Here is a 17,412-nt window from a genome sequence, read left to right on the forward strand (position 1 = left end):
GTATATGCAGTGTGTGGGGGTGTGTGTGTGTGTGTGTGTGTGTGTGTGTGTGTAGGGGGAGGAGCGAGGGGACAGCCCAGACCACGTATGACGTAGTCTCTAACGTGGCTACGCCTCTCACAAGACCACCAGATGACTCCAGACTCTAAAATGGCGAATAGCCAAAAGGGAGACCCCGTTGTCTCTACACGTGCCTACATTAGCTCAAAGCTATATGTGTGTGGGTTAGTGAAAGAGGGTGTGTGTGTGGGGGGGTTTGGTGCTCATCAAACTACAATCAGGATGAAACCTTGGCTTGCAAAAGGGAAGGCCTGACTCTCTTTGTCTCACAGCACATGTCGAAGCCATAGAGTCAGATCCCAACATCAGGATATATGACATGGGTTTTGATTGTGGACCCCAACCGACCCGAGGCAATTTATGAAAGTGACTTACTGCAGATGAACATGTCAACTTGTTGAACAACTCCTCTCTTCTCTTCGATGTATTACAGATCTAAGTGAAACAATGTAACAGTAAATTAAATCACGATTGGTATTGTTTTTTCTGATGCTTTTTCTGGGCTCTATTGGCATTCACTTGCTGCATGATCTCCGTCCATATGCCATCGTTTTGAGAGGCTTTGAAGTCGCTGCTAGTGAAGAAAACCACTCTTATTCTCTGGCACATCACTTAAGATTCTCTTTTTTTTTACTTTTATTCATCATCATTCCGGTCTTACAGTCAATACGTTTCCTGGTTTGTCTGCAGTGGTGCCATTGTGTTGTCTCACAGTAACCAACCTTCTAAATATACGCACACATTTGATTTCTGCTTTTTGTAACTCAGTCCCCTCATTCTGCCTTTCAATGTATTCATGTTTGTCTTTGTGTTTGCGTGTTTATCCGCGCATTCACCAGGGTTACTTGCACCGAAGGCTGTTTCTCTTCTCCGCTTACCCTGTTTGACAGATGGCTAAATACAGCTGTGCCACTCTGCACTTATAACAACGCTTTGTCCATCGACTCTCTCTTCTGTCCTTTACTTGTCTCCAAACTTCCTCTAACTTCCTCTAATCATTTAAAGGATTGACATGAAAATGAAAGTGATTTGATCAAAGGAGATTACGCCGCATGTCCCGCCGGTTTCTTCTCATTTTTCAATTTGATTGTCAGTTGTCAGTGTGATACCTGCTAACACACAACGGGACACACGTTTGACATTCACGCATTCATACTGTGCATTAGCACGGACCACACACACTCACAATGAATGTCTGTGCGCAGTGTGATTGATGGTTTGATGTTGTGGTGACATCAGCACTTTCCCAGCAATAAGCTAAAGCCTCTCTTCACAGAACCTGATATCCTAAAATGCTTTATTCATTAAAGCAGGGAAAGAAAAATACAGAACTCAGTCTTTACTACCAACTAAGAGGATAATGTGGAACAATTTTTTAACATACTCTGTGATTTAGTTTATAGTCTTTTTCCCTGACCTTCCCATAGATTTGTGTATGCCTCCCTCGCAGAAAACTCTCCAAGTTTCCCTTAATTGATTCTCACCGCATTCCAGCAACTTGCACGCCAAGCAGCCGACCTGATTAAGAGTGCAGGTAAGATCCAGGAAATAATTCAGCGCTGTAGGTTTGTGAGAATTTGTAGCTAAGATTTGGATCCGTGTGCTGAACCTTTACAGCTGGAGCAGCAGAGGAGCGTTCAGTATCGGCTGAAGACAAACTCACTCAGAAAAAAACTACAATTCAAAATGAAATCTTGGCAAGATGATGATTAACCCGTGACGTCACAAATCAAAGACAGCCACGGAGGAAAATTTGAAACCAGATGCCCAATCCCCGGTTTAAAGATTGCCTTGCTTTAACCACAAACAGGCCAAGTTGCAGCGTGATTCATTATTATCAGATTAGCATCATTGCGTTCATAAATTGGAAACCCCGTCAAAAATCAGTGTCCCGTAACTGCAGTATCTCAAGTCATGACAGCTGTGTTTTTAAAATTAAACCATTTTTCCAACCCTGATGGTATGGCATCAGGGTACAAACACAGAATAACAGGAGGCACATACAGCTGCAGCAGGTATCCTGACTAACCCTGTATCTATCATTCACTCCTATTACTCACAAGGCGGCCTGTGAGACACGACGTCGCCCTCTACTTTCACTTCCCACAGGAAGTGTTTCGCCCTGAGATCAATTGAAAAAAGATATGAAGACGGTATTTCATTTCGTTGATATTATACTCGACGTAGTGCCGCAGCCCCTGGTTGTTAATTCATAGATTTTTTTAAGATGAACGCCAGCCATTATACCAAACAGCTTTTGCCTTTGACTCATCCCTCTAAAATGATTGTGAGTTTACGAGACCTTGAATAGCACCATGCTGTGCCAGCCTCGTGTGACCTCAGCAGTGCCGGGGCGATATGGCTTCAAAGGGCATGGCATTGATGTAATTACACATCTGATGGCTTTGTTTTTTTTAATCCTCCTTTCATCCCTAATTCCCCTTTTTGCCATGTAAAATATTTACTTAGGTCGGTCATAATCACAGTGTCACTGGTGTGGACACTGACCTATACACGCAGCTTACCGCATCCCCGGAATTCAGCATATCATTTTCCTCCAAAGACGTAGTAAAGACACATCCGTGTGTCGTCTTTGGCTTCGGATTTGTGGATGAGTGGAAAACTGTGCGGTGTTATTTCATGAGAGGTTTTGGTGTCATCTTCACTTCTTCTATAGTGAAGTGTGCACTCTATCATTTAACCCCATTCCCAAGATTATATCATGTGGAACTGAATATAGCTCTCTTTCCTGTTTTGTGCAGTACGTAACAACTATGTGCTACATCCTCTGTATATTGTACTTGTGTTACGAGGCATGCAGGACAAAACAAAAAGAAAGGTATATAAATATATTAATTATATTATATATATTTATATACACCATAAACTCCCTCGTTTCATCACAGTAACCTGCCTTTCACTGACCTGCCTACGGTAGCTTTTCCCACACACATTGTTCAAACTGGACCTGGAACTGCTCATGGTCAAGTGTGCGGAAAGCAGCCCAAGTCAATGCTACAGTGAAACCTCAAGTGCCTCTCCACCCTGTGTGTTCCTCGTTACGTCCATGTCGTCCCGTCCGAACCAGGCCGACAGCTGCACCTTCGCTTTCTCTGTGATTTCAACCTCAGGATTCGACCATAAATTGGGTTCCCATGTGAAGGAACAGGACATCCGCCCCGTGCCGATGTAACCCCTAATTACAAATGACGTTTTTCCATGGATTCCGACCAAAATGTTGCACTGCAGACTTTACAGAGGGACAGTATGTGGAAGGCAATGAAAATTTGCATCGCCGCAAATGTAACTCAAAATCCTAATGGGATTTTAAAGACAAATCCAGTCCCAGTAGAGGATATGAGTCTGACTGCTTAGAATTGTCGACGGTGTTGTACCAGACTTGGCTTTCGAGGGAAACTTGCATCCCTGTCATCAGGCTACGTTCTAAGTTACAAACATCAAATTCACCAACGTGTAACCCTTTTAATCTTTTTGTATTTTTTTAAAGCTGCACTAATCAAAGGTATATAGACGATAGTCAAATTATTATGTTTAATGTGAAAGAGGTCACCTTAGCCAAAGAGAATTATTGCTCGACTGTTTTTGGTTTTATGGCACACATGTTCATTTTGGTTCTTTCTCACAGCTCTCATCGACTTTGTTTCCTGTTGCAGCAGTCAGCTGCTTTTAGAAAAATTTCTGATAAAGACGGGAATCATGGAGGGCGGGAAACAAGCATGCATTCACTAGGAAAACAAGAACACTAGAAATAATCTTCCCAAAGGATACGAGAGCTAAAAGCATTAGCTTAGCTACCACTGAGACTAGAACAACGAGCAGGCGAAGAGAGGGAGGAAAGCCAGGGTTGATACATTGCGGGCTGATGAGCTGATTGTAGCCAGGTGTGCCATTAGTCACGGTCCAGGTGAGTGGCAAGTCCACTAAAACCCAGGACACGGAAGACGCGAGAGGAGAGGGATGCACACGGATGCACAAGTGAGAGACAGGGGCACTGATATGGCAGTGACAAAAATAGCTTAATCGAATGTTATACAAATTCAAATCAGATCTTTTTTTTTCTCATATAATGCCATAAAACCTTTGGGCCTTTAGCAAAGCCTGGTTAAGCCCGTGGTACATATCCTGGAGGGAAACACTGTGTGAGGGATTTAACTCAGGGCAAATATGTCGTTTCCCTCCCTCATCCCCTCATCCCCTCATCCCTTCATTCCCTCACAGTTGCTCGTTGCCGCTTTAAATTGCCCTAGAAATCCTAAAAGCCTTGGCTCTTACACAAACAGATTTGGATGACTGATATGTTCTTCTCTGTTCCCAGAGTTCAAGAGGATTTCAGACTCTCCCGAGGGCAGACTTTATAGCGCATGAAAAGCTACCGTGGAGTGATTCATGCCCATAAACAGACGTCATGAGGGCTGATCTTTGGCTGACGCTGTCGAGCCATGGGTTGCATGTCTCCGATACGAGCTGGCACTTATTAATTCCTGTCCCCTGACCTTTGACTCCCCGAGTGACGTCTTGTGTCGCAGGCAGCGCTCTGGTGTCGGCTGGCTCGGCGTCATGAATTTGTGATGACGTGAGTCACATGAGCAGGGGACAGGCACAGTCGAGTGCTCTGCATTCAGGTAATCAGATGCTGTGGTGTTGAAGGCAGAACCGAGGATTACTCATCATTCACATAATGATTAAGATGAAATGATTTAGATGTTAAAACGCGCGCCTGGCAAAATTGATCCTCTAACCTTTTGTTCATCCATTAATTTCAGTCTCATGCTGAAGAGGAAAACAGGTTGTTTTCATACTTTTAATCAGGATTGATTGAGCTTTTTCCTCTCGATCTGTTTCTTGTCGTTTCTTTCTTTCTACGTGTAATTTGTTCCCGACTAGCAATAAAACGTCAAAGCGTGATTCTGTAATTGTTCCTTGATGAAAACATTGCGTTACCACATTATCTGACCGAGGAAACATAAGATCCATATGCTTTCATATGGTCTTGGTTATGTCCACATGGATCTCATACTCCACACTGCATGACACCTCTAACCAGTACGCCTCTCTGCTGTAACCACTTCACTCTGTTCCATAGTAAAATAAATAAATGAAAAAAAGAATAAATAAATAAAAGTTAAAAAAAACAAGATGCCGTTCTTATTAAACAGTGATTCTTCCCGCCTGTTCTTTGATGTTGATATTTCATGTTGAGTGAATAGTGATGCTCCCACAGTGTGATGATATTGAGTTATGACCGTTCAAACTTCTCAGTCTGATGTCAGGTTATACAGGCCTTTCAAACATACTGTCTATATCAGCAAAGCACCTGGTGGATGTAGGCCAGATAACACCTCAGTACAAAACTCACCCAGTACAAGATCGTCAAATCATACGAGGTATGTGCTGTAAAGATATATATTTTAAAAAATCAAGTCTGTATCCAATTTATAAACATTTGATGGAAGTGATCACAAACACAAACAACTTCTAATATTCTGTTATTCGTAACCTCATCGACCCCCTTTCTTTCATGGGAGCACTTAATGCTAAATAAGGGACTCTCTAGCCTGTGGAACAAAGTGCACCAGCGGCTATAGTGCAGATGAAACATCCAGAGAGTGTGACACACATGTGATAGGGCCTGCATCCAAACACAATAATGATGTGCTGGCCTGAGCAGAGGCAATGGAAAACAGCTTGTTCTGGTTAGATGCTGACCGATGTGTCCCCCCCATTGAAGCCAGAGCCGTAAAGAGTAGACAGCGGTCGCACCGCTCGCAATATGACAATAAAATACTTCATCCATCCCCTCTGTCTCCAGTCTCCGAAGTGATAATCAGGCTCAGAGCAGCAGCAGAGTTTGCAATAGAAAGCATGGACGGGCCTGAACAACAAAGCAGACAACAGCTGGGCACCCTGAAAAAGACACAACAGTTCTATTTCGTCATGTAGAATCATAGCAGTATATTAGGTCACTTTAGGACAGAGGCAAGACACACCAGGTTTTGTGTCTTGAACCTTTCACACGAATGATTTAAGTAAAAGCAGATCAGACTTTTCACCATATGGATCACATATTGCTTGATTCACGACTTAAAACCACAAAAATGCTGTTTTGAGCCCAAATGCAGACCTTTATTTCTCCCCAAACCAACCCCGCAACGTTAGTGCATACAAGACGTATAGCATTTCAAAGCCAAAGACCATATAGCGTTTACCAAATACACGTTCAAACATGTAATTAAATGTGTTTTTGTCCTTTAAAATTAACCGACTACTCTCGATTTGTTAAAAATCCCCAATCCAGATCCAGATTTCCCAATGCTATAGTTACCAGTCAGCAAAGAATAAAGAAGTTCTATAGCAAGTGTAGTGACTTGTGACAAATATCCATTTTAAAGCCACTGGAGGGCGAACGGGAGAACTTGTTCGGACGCGTGTTCCACAAACATTTCAATGTCCAATGCGCTGTCTTTCTTTAGATCCTTTTATTCAAATACATATTAGCACCGTAACAGAATACAGGATACTTTACAGGATACTATAAGACCTTGAAACTAGCTCACATGCCGGCTGACACGCCACATTGACACGACACCTTGACACGGTCAAAAACTGTTAGCTTCCCATCCACACACACCTGATCCTCGTTACCAGGCACTTACATATATGCACTTTTAAGTTAATGTGCCACCCACTGTTCAATGTCAGAACTGCATGTGTAAACCCACCCCATGTTTCCCTCAAAGACAAAATAAAACAACAAAACCACATTATGGCTCCAACAGCAAGCATGGGTTTAGTGAAAGAGAGGGAATTGGACAGTTTGAGATTGACTGGTTGGCATGTACAGATGTACAGGTGATCTTATTAAGATCCCTGATTTGGTGTTTTGATGAAGGTCATGTTCGGACTAAAATGCAGCTTCCTCATTCATCTGAATGAGACCAGGGAGTGGAGGGTGCCAACGCAGAAGGCTGCAGCCGAACCGTGTGCACTGCCGTCCAGCAAACTCACATTCCTGGTAGATTAGTTTGTTACATGAACGCTGTATTTCTCCTATTTACCTGAAAATCACTGTGACAAAAGATAAAATGATTGCTGTCATGGCCATTGATTGAATGATTGCTATCTATAGCAAAAGTATTTACTAATTCTACATAAATAATAATTTAAAGAAATATTAAATTAAATGAATAATTTCTTTCATTCTTAAGTTATTTGGTATTTTTGTCATATACAGACATGCAATGATGATTGTTGGGTAATTTGTATGTTGCACTTGTCCAATGTCAAAGTTCTGGTAGATTCTGTATTTCTAACTCTTCACACTTTACTGGCAGATCAAACGCCTCAACAATCTTTCTTCAATTATAGCCAGGGACCGAACAATTCTCCTTCTATGTTGGCTCACGTTTTCTTGGCAAAGATACTGATAAGATGAAAAACACTCTGCTAAAACCTTGGATGGGACGAGAGCTTCCTTGGAGGCGATTAACGGTGAGGAAGAGAATTGAGATCATCGCGGCTGTAAAGCGACTGTGAATTGCATTTGATCGCAGCGATGTGTTTTTAGTGTTATCTTGAATGATGAAGTTTTAACATACAGCAACGGTGCAGAGATAGCCTTCTACATTTTGCCACATTTACATTCCATGTGTCTTTTTCATGCCACGTTATGTTTATTAAAAGTACTATGTATATTATATACTATGCAGTCAGTGTATTTAGTACGGGTAGCTAGTGAAGTCCAGTCCAACCTTCGAGTTAGAATGCTAATTGTGGCACTTGATTTTGAATTAGTTTTACTCTGGGTCTTTTGAGTCAATAAATGTCTGAAATGTCAGCTAACATTAACACAAAACTGCTGCTTGTATCTGGAGAACTCTCTATATGTACCAAAAAAACATGAAATTAAATGATAAAATTAAGGGAAAGATTTAGATGGTTGACAGCCAAATCCTGGACTCATTCCTCTGATAAACTTAAAGGATAGTCAACCGTAAGCAACGTCAACCCTTGTTCCAGCTGTTGTTGGCTGTTTCTCTGATTTTCAGTGGGATCTTGTGCGCATTTACATAAATCTGCTACTTTTATGCCAAGAACCGGTAACATTAGCTAACACTATTAGCAGAGAAATATATGATGCTCCTTATTGTTGTATTTTAACCGTAAGGACAGAGTCGAAAATCCACTGAAGAAACAATACATGTGCTTGCAGTAAAAAGAGGCACCTTAAGCAGTGAAGAGGGGCTAAAGTTCAATTTCTGGACACACTTTGACTCAGAAGTTATAATTAAGAGGGCATTAAAAAGTAGTTTTACACTTATTACAGTATTTTGAAAGCAAAGGATTAAAGTTGTTGCATTTCATTTGGGTAATCTGAATCCTGTATATAAGCCTGAATTCCAGCTCTCTGGCTTTGTTGGTAAATAAGCAACCTGAAGAGCTTGACCAGACACTGTCCCACTCATCATCTGGGAAAGTCTCTCGAAATCAGTTTCCCAGTGAGACCTGGTGCGAACCGTGTTTTCATTGTTTGGGACTGACAGGGCCCTATATGAAACCTGTTGATAAGTTTTCTGGTGTCGATCTTTATTATTGACATCTGTGCTTTTCTTTCAGCGACATGTCTTCCACGAAAAGTCTACTGATGAGCCAAGGGAAGCTCAGATGTAAAAAAGTTAAACCGAAAAACACATGTGACACTTTGTCGTCAGAACTGTTTTCTCCAATAAAACTTGTAATGTTGGAAAACACGATAAAGCAGGTACGCTGAATAAATTGTCTACCCAATGTATGCCAATGAGGGTAGACTAAGTATAAGAAACACTTCCACTAACCTTTCACAGCACTAACTGCCTCCAACATGACTTTGAAGTTGAAACCACACCACTTAACTAAACTTTACAATAAATATAAACTTATAATATAAGTATATTAGGCATTTCTACTCAAGGTTCTGTAGGTACACACCTTCATTAGCTAGAAGCGTCTTTAAGTGTGTGTGTGTGTTTGTGTGTGAAGCTTGAGGAGCTGCATCAGACGGAGTCTGTGAGAGTTAGCAGTATCTGGATGAATAAAGTCTGCTTAATTCAGCAAAGGTGAATTGCTAGTACTGCTATCAACATTACTGTTACAGATTAGTGGAGTGTTACACAAATGCTAATTGGTTGAGGATGGGGTTTAAAAATATATTTCTTTCTGACTCATCTTAAGCAATGACCAGATACTGTCAAATGCATTGATTGTAAACAATAATTTAAATAATATATGGTAATCAGGATGTCGCAAAAAATGTATGAACGAGGCAAATATGTTAATAATTAGTATTTGAATCCCTTTGCTCCAGTGTGTAATGTGAAGAAGGACAATTAAGGATGAGCTACCAAGTATAAAATTATGATTACAAGATAATAATGGGAAAATAAATCTCCCCTACTAATCTTATCATCAGTTCACGGAAGACTTCAGATCTCTGCTCTAGGACATCAGTTAGTACAATGCACAGGGAAATAAGTCGCTAAATACAAAGCTAAATCTAACAGCCGATGGGCATATAGTGATCGTTCTCACATGTCATGTTTGCACACAATCTGTCGGCGGCCGGCGCCAATGTCTCGCTCACAACCCTGCGGTTGAAATATAACATTGACGCTGTTTCCCATTTCCTCATACCCTATCAAAGTCTAGTCAAGAGCACACCAGCTGAGCATGCAACCAGATGTCTTAAACATCACAACAATGTGGTGGAGATTTTACCAAAAGGAAACAATCATTGTGTTGCCCCTCAGTTTGGCGTCGTAGTTGAGCAGAGAGCCATCAGAATGCTGGTGGTTCCGATGTACTGCTATGTTTTGTGACAGGATATTGAAACATGAGTCAGCACTCCTTCACAGAACACAATAGCAACGGCCTGCTCTGATCAGGGTCCGACAACCATCCAGCTCTGCTCCATAGACTTGAATTCAATGGCTTGTGCTCGTCATGGTCAAACGTTTCATAGTGATACTCGTTAGCCGGTGAGGTTGGAAGGAGGTAGACGTTTCTAAAACATTATGTTACTTTGTAAAAACCTGTGGAGCTAACATTTGCAGAGTATATTAGCGCATCATAAACTAGCGTTAGCACTTCTATGCTAAGCTGGCTACTGACGGTATTCATGCTGCGTTTGCTTTTCCATGCTTGTGAAGATCTACCTGGCTTTACAGAAACATTGTTGTTCCTTACTTTCATTGTCTTCTGTTTTGATCGCCAGCTGATGTGGTGGTTCACTTTTACACCACTGTGATCTGTAGGCTTTACCTTCTATCTTTTTAACCTGTTTTCATTGCTGAATCAGTTTCACATCCTGGATTTATCCTTCAAATGTGTATTGTAGACCTTTCTGTCTGCTCTTCTCTGAAATTGCTATTTTGTTTTCATAATAATTAGATCATATTTATTCAGGCAGTGCAGTTAGTGACAGTGTGGGCTCCACGGTCGCTCCGACAGCTTGATGAAGTATCAGTAGTCAGGTCAATTGTTTGTTGTCACAAATGCCTGAGAGGTAAATAAAATAAATTTTGAAACAAAAATAACTGGAAATATCACCAGAAACGCGATTGTTTTTTCATATGATGGATGCATTGTGCAACCCCGACAGTTCCAGTGCCCTGGTTGCCACGTCAAACTGCAGGATCATCTCAGAGTCTGGTGCACGCAGCAGACATTTCATTAAACATCACCTGGGGGCTCATGGACTGTTGCCCAAGCTCACAGAGTAGCATTTGGGATTGGAATTGATTTACTTGCCCGTCCCCAGAGGCAGCTCCACTGCAGGTGTAACTTGAGTCTGACACTGAGTCTGACACTTTTCTTATGAAATGTTTAAAATAATAACCCAAAATGATATAATTGGCTGAACTGACATGTATGTAACAGCCAACAATAACAGAAAAAGATATCTGGCATGCTAGTGGATCTGTGAGACTACTTAAACACTGCAGTGATTTAGCTAAATGCTAACATTGGCATGCTAAAACGCTAACAGTGATGATGCTATAGGTGATATTAAACAGGTGTGTTGTTCACCACGTTCACCAAAGTGGTGGTGCTTTTGAGAAGGCTGTTCAACAGTATGGCACCCACAGGTACCAGCCCTAAACTTATGAATTCATCATAAGTTTGAGAGGATGTATTATAGATACCGAATGTAGACGTAGTTGAGGGGCAGTTTTGGTAGTGGTAGCAATACTAGAAGTTGTAGTATTTGGCAAAAGCAGTAAGAACTTATTATTCAATTACTTCATATTATAATTTTATTGAAATAAATGATCAGCCTTTACCAAAGGGACCAGACCCAACAATAATATGACAACAGATTGTAAATGCCACAATTATTTGGCAAACGAAAAGCTCAGACTCTTTTCTGAATCTATTGTAAAACGATATGTTGGTATTTTTTTCAGCTATCATGGAAAGACAAAGCACATAGAGGCCAGTGACAGCTTGAATACAGCAGGATATGTATTTGATTTCCAACAAGCTTTCAAACTTAGCTCTACAACTAATTCCATCAGGTCATCAATCATCTATACTAACAACCCCGCTGGTGAGCCCTGGCCTGCTTACTGTAGAAAACACTTCCCAACACATGCAAACATGCCAACACACACACAGACAGACGCTCGCACTCAGATGTTTAGTCAACAACTTCCCATTTTTGGTTTACACTCTTCAGGCTGACCTGCCAGTCCTCGTTTCATAGGGAACGTCCTCTTTAGCTTTGACAGTGTAATTATGTCAAAGATGCTTTCAGCCTGCTTCACAAGATGCCTCTAAAACATTTACACTCAGTAAAGGTACATATTAGTGTCCCACACCTTGCAACATTCACACACAGACCTGCTCACACACTCGCATAAACTTTACAGTAAACCTCAGCCCGAGCCAGCCCTGCTAAGCCCGCATCCTGTCATCCTCTCTCCAGCGCAGGCAGGCTCAAACAGACTTGGAAATGTGCTGTCAATGTTCGATGGAGCATTCCCCAAATTCTGCCTTTATGGGAATGTTTGATGTGCTGGTCCACAAGGAGCAATCTATTAGCCCCACACCTATATACAGAGACCCGACTGTTTCTCTTGGACTGAAATGTTAGTTTATCGGTGAGCATGTGTGTACATGAGTGTCTGTGAGTCTACTTGCACCTGCTCTTCTATGTGAATGCATATATTGTTGTAATAATTTTCCGTATGTCCACATAAAGACAATGATGGATTCATTTAGTATGTTTAAGCGGCCACAGGGTAAACAAACTGTAGGCCTTGGCAGCGGAGGTTTCCTGCACAGTAAATGTGCAACCCCAAGATGGACCTCATGGCTCGGGGCGAGCCTCCCTCCTCCATATTTAAAAAAACCTTGGTTCACAGCTGCGCTTCAAAGGATGACATGCTGTGCGGGGTCTAAAGTAGAATATGCTTTCAGTTATGGCCACATTTTGGCCATTGAGCCCTGTAAAGACTTTTCTTGGCCTCCAGTTTTTCCAAAAAATTACGATAAAACTAACAAAAAAAAAAATGTATTAATCTCCACATATCGGAAAATAACTATCCAACTTGCATTCAAAATGGTGTGAATGCTGTCTAGGCTCTGTTGGCCTAGACAGAATCATCAAGTTATAGCTATTTTATTATTTCATTATTTTTCATAAATACACTAAATGTATTCCAAATATTTTTCCCATTAGCTTATTACCTCATTGCACAGCTACTGTCTACTCAGTTGCGTTGCTTTCAGCGCAGCTTGTTGTAAGTCGAGCTTTTATTCAATCAGTTTTCTCTAACTAATCAGGCTGTCTCTGAGTAAAATAATCTGCCCAGTAGTGTGGTATGAACGTAGCAGTGCAGTGTATGTACAGTTTAGGCTATATGCAAAAACCCCTGTGATGTGCTTGCCACCTGCTGATTTAAGTGCTGTTAGTGCAAGTTACGTAATAGCATCATCTATATGCAAAACGGCACATGGAGTAATCTAGCGACTTTTCAATTGGAAAAATCAAAATATTTGCATAAATAATTTAAATAGTAAGTGAAGAGGGGATAAACATCTGAAATAATTAGACAAAAGTAGATGACTTAATGGATAAATTGGTGAAATAGAAAGAAATAGCTAAATTGTATTGTTTTCTTTTCTTTGGCAGGCCTGACATTCAGAGCGCTTTCCAGCAGCTGTCCACACACCCGTGTGCCTTAATATGAATTTGTCTCACAGGATTTAGTTCCTTCCCGCACAGCTAGTACACAGCAGTGAGGCCAGTATAGTAAAACCCCTCAAGGATCCACTGATACCCTGTGACGTCCAAGACCCTGTTGGTCATCAGCAAATGACCATGATAGAACAAGAGTCTGAACATTCCCTACCTGGGACACTGTTACATGATGTGCGGTACATCCTGTCATTTTCTCGGTGTGGCAGAAATAATTAGAGGTACTTGCAGAGATCGGGACTGGAAACAAGTATGACTCCCAGTGCTGCTGCTAAGTTACTCGACGCCATGTAACAAGACAGAGAGACAGACATCCATCTGTTACTGCTGCGCACCAGTTTTTATTTTTGCAGCGACAGCTTCAAAATAACACGTGAACTATTGCCCCCAAAATATGTGCAAACACTAATATTGGAATGTGAGAAAGTATTGCCTAAGTGAAAATTGTGTTCATATGGAAATTATTTGTAATGGCTAAGTCATTTAGCATGTGTTGGGGTACATTCTGGTGTAACCCAACAGATTCCATGATTAGTACGTAATAATATTGTTTCGTACATGAGACATTCAAAGTCATGACTCATCAGAAGCCATTGAGTCTGACATAAAAGGTTTTGTGGTCCTTGTCCTAAGCAACACAGCGATCATACAATGTAGCCAGTCTCTTACACATCATGACAAACATCTGTGAAGTGTTTCTGCTGCTTCAGCATGTTGTTTTGCTTTGGGATGCTGGAATGGTAATAGAGTCTTGTTTATAACTGTTATTTGGTAAAGCCCAACAGAAGAAATTTTTGTGCCTTGGTGGGTTGGACGCTGCCAGATGTTATCAATACTCTGAGCAAGGACATAAAAGTGACACCAATGAGCCGTGGGGATCACGATCTTGCTCAACAAAGGCTTGTATTTCATAAGCATAGCTTATTTGTGAAAGTAATAGAAACACACTCTGATTAGAGAAGAGATGATTAGCATCTGGGGATTTTTTTAAATATATAGAGTAGTGAGTAGAGGTGAGTCAGTGGGCATGGATGCAACGCAGATGAATTCTGGGATTAAATGGTAGCAGTGCAGCCACTCATGTGGTTTCCATGTTTCTTGGAGAGCTAGAAAACGTTTGTTAGCGAGCGCAATGGCTTTGAACTGTCTGAGACAATTTCTGCTCTGGACTTAGATGATGTTCTTTGTCACTACAAGTTCTATTTTTGCTTATTTATCACTTTGCGTTTTTTCCACAACGTGTAAACCAAATGGTAAGACCAACAAACTACAGACCTCAGGAAGAGGCATGCTCTCACTATTGGAGATAAATCACTGAATGATTGTGCTGCTCCGATCATTTACATCTGACAAAGTCTGAAAATGACTCAGCGAGCCTGCAAGCTTACATCTTGTGTTTATTTACCAAGTAAATATCACGTCTAAGATTGGCTCATTCCTGCAGCCTTACAACATTTTAAAGTGAACACAAATGTTCATACATTAAGTTGATCGTCGTATGTAAATAGCTGCTCGTTATGCGACCTGGTGAGCAGATGATGGCGAGGGTAAACACAATGATAGCTCTCAGCTTTTACCAGTGTTCATTATTACTGTAACTTTATCAAGACTGTTTCCAGCCAGCTCTGATGTTCTTTTCTTTTGTTCTTACTGGACATGGTGTGTTTGTGCATGATGGAACAAACAATTTGACATCAAAGCTTGATGCACACTCTGAAATAGCTTCTGTGATGGCAGCATCGTGGCTGTGAACCTCTGGATATAAATCTGTAAATATATAGAGCGTGCGTATACGGCCTTGTTGGGACCACAGAAATAGAAAAGATGTTGAACAGACATTGCAACTCAAATCCACGTCGCAGGATGGTTAAGAGCGGCGTCCATTTTTATGTTTACTGTTGCCATTGCAGCCGTCGTAGCGGGCTAACTCACGTGTAAACTAAATCTAACTAATGGCAAGTCACGGACTCATTTAGGTGAGGCTTTGCAGTAATGACTAACGTCATGAAGTAACGTTACAAACCATAGAGATCCAGAGTAAATGAGTTAATCATTCCTCCACACAGCGTAGGAAAGCACATTGTTAGCGCCAGATGAGGGCCAACTTTGTTCGGCTTATGCAACCAAAGTAACATGGTGGAATTAGCAAGCTAACTAGCCACTGAGCGGACAACCAGCTAGCTTGCTATCTCCGGGGCTGCGTTCGCTCTATTTTCCCAGCGAGGTGTAACAACACTTTACGGCCCCAGTGACGCGTGTTGTCACCATAACGATTAAAAACAATCATCAATTTCCTTTTTTACTTGTCAAATGACCACGGAAAACAGTTCAATGTCTGTTCTACTCCTATTCTTTTTCGATAATCTAAACTTAAACATTTGTATGGCGTGAATTCAGTGAAAAAAATATTTTACAAGTTTCTACAGATTCAAAATTGTGGAAAAAGCTTTGATAAAGTTCCCAAAAACACACTTTTAGCAAATATTTGTAAACAGAAAACTAAATTCACATTCATTTAATTTGATATATAAATTCACTTTGCTGTATCTGCTAAGAACTTAACTATTTTTGTGAGTACAGATAAGCATTTGTGCCTTTGTCAGTTTCATGCCGTCAACACAAAGCCATGCCGAGACCCAGATATTTTGCACACATTTGATATTGTTCCATGAGAGGGTGTGAAATTGGAAGTGCAGAGCCAGAACTGTCCTGCCTAGCTGGATGAGGTCACAGAGCAGCTTAAATACCGTAGAGTAAATTCTGAGTTTACAATGCTGCGGCAGTTGAAGTTTTGATCTAAGATGTGAGCATTTCAATTTAACCACCATATTTAAAACTGTTTCCTTGTATCACCACACAATGAGGTTTCTTCACAAACAATCTTTGTTCTTATTTTTTTTTTCATTTTATCATTTTTGCTAAACACAAGAAGGATTCAAATGAAAGCTATGAATGAGTGTCTGGAAGGTACTGAGGATATGGAGAAGTGTGTTAAGATTAAGGAGAGGTTTGAGAAGCTTCTATGGATGTTATTTTGCCTTTTTTTTGCCATGAAACTGGGTCAATTCATTGTAAGTACTGCAAATCCAAGCTGACACAGCCCAAGCTCTCCACCATAAACATTTTAGAGTCCCCTTTCAAGTCTATACAGGGATTAGCTTTTCATACATTAAAGTTATAATCCTCAGGATTTTAGTTTTGTTTGATTTGGAAACACTTGAGGTCGCTGGTAATGGTCAGTGCATTGTAATGATTTAGATTCTAGAGTTTTGTTTGAAATTACGCTTATAATTATTAATCAATTTCCTGTGTCACATGGGTTTCACCCCTGAACCTTTCCTTTACGAGACTAGCAGCAGGTCCTGAGTCCATTAGCTCCAGAGGGAGAAGTAAACGGGAACACAGATCATGAGCGATTCTGTCGCTATCAAGCCAAGTCAATATTGGACCCAATTTTCACAAACCACATACCTACAGAACATTCTGACACAGAAATGGCCTTTTACAGACAGAAAAATTCTAGGAAAATGAACTTTGTTCCAGACCTTTCTTTGTCCGAGCATGTCATGACCACGCCCACTTAGGAGACATGAAGTGAATACCACTTCAAGCCATTGGTGGAGTTTGTAATGCTGCATCTTTGTTATATCTTTGCTAATATTGAACTCATAACCAAATACTGGCGGGAGACTTGACAGACTTTGACCTTGACAAGGCGAGAGTCCTACGTGGATCGCCAGGCTACCACTAAGCTAATCTGTTAGCATGTTTATAGCTAACTGACATCAGCTAATATTTCTCCAGTTGTAAACAGAGTTGGTGAAAGTCTTTTATTACATTAAATAATCTGCGATAAAGCAATACGTAATAAGTTATATTGAGCAGTGGGGTCTTTCAGTTCGCTTTCAAAATCAGATTTCACAGGAAAGGCAGACCAATCCAGCTATGAATTGTAACATATACTGAGACAATTAGCAATGGTTAGAGTGAAACTAAAATGACTGATATCAAAAATGGGGCTTTGATATAAACAAAATCGTAAGGATGTAACTGGGAATGGAGAAAGGATTGAAAAGCACAATGGCCTGCTCAGTGAG

This window comes from Anarrhichthys ocellatus, unplaced genomic scaffold, assembly GCF_004355925.1.
Source record: "Anarrhichthys ocellatus isolate YVR2014 unplaced genomic scaffold, GSC_Weel_1.0 scaffold81, whole genome shotgun sequence".
NCBI lineage: Eukaryota > Metazoa > Chordata > Actinopteri > Perciformes > Anarhichadidae > Anarrhichthys > Anarrhichthys ocellatus.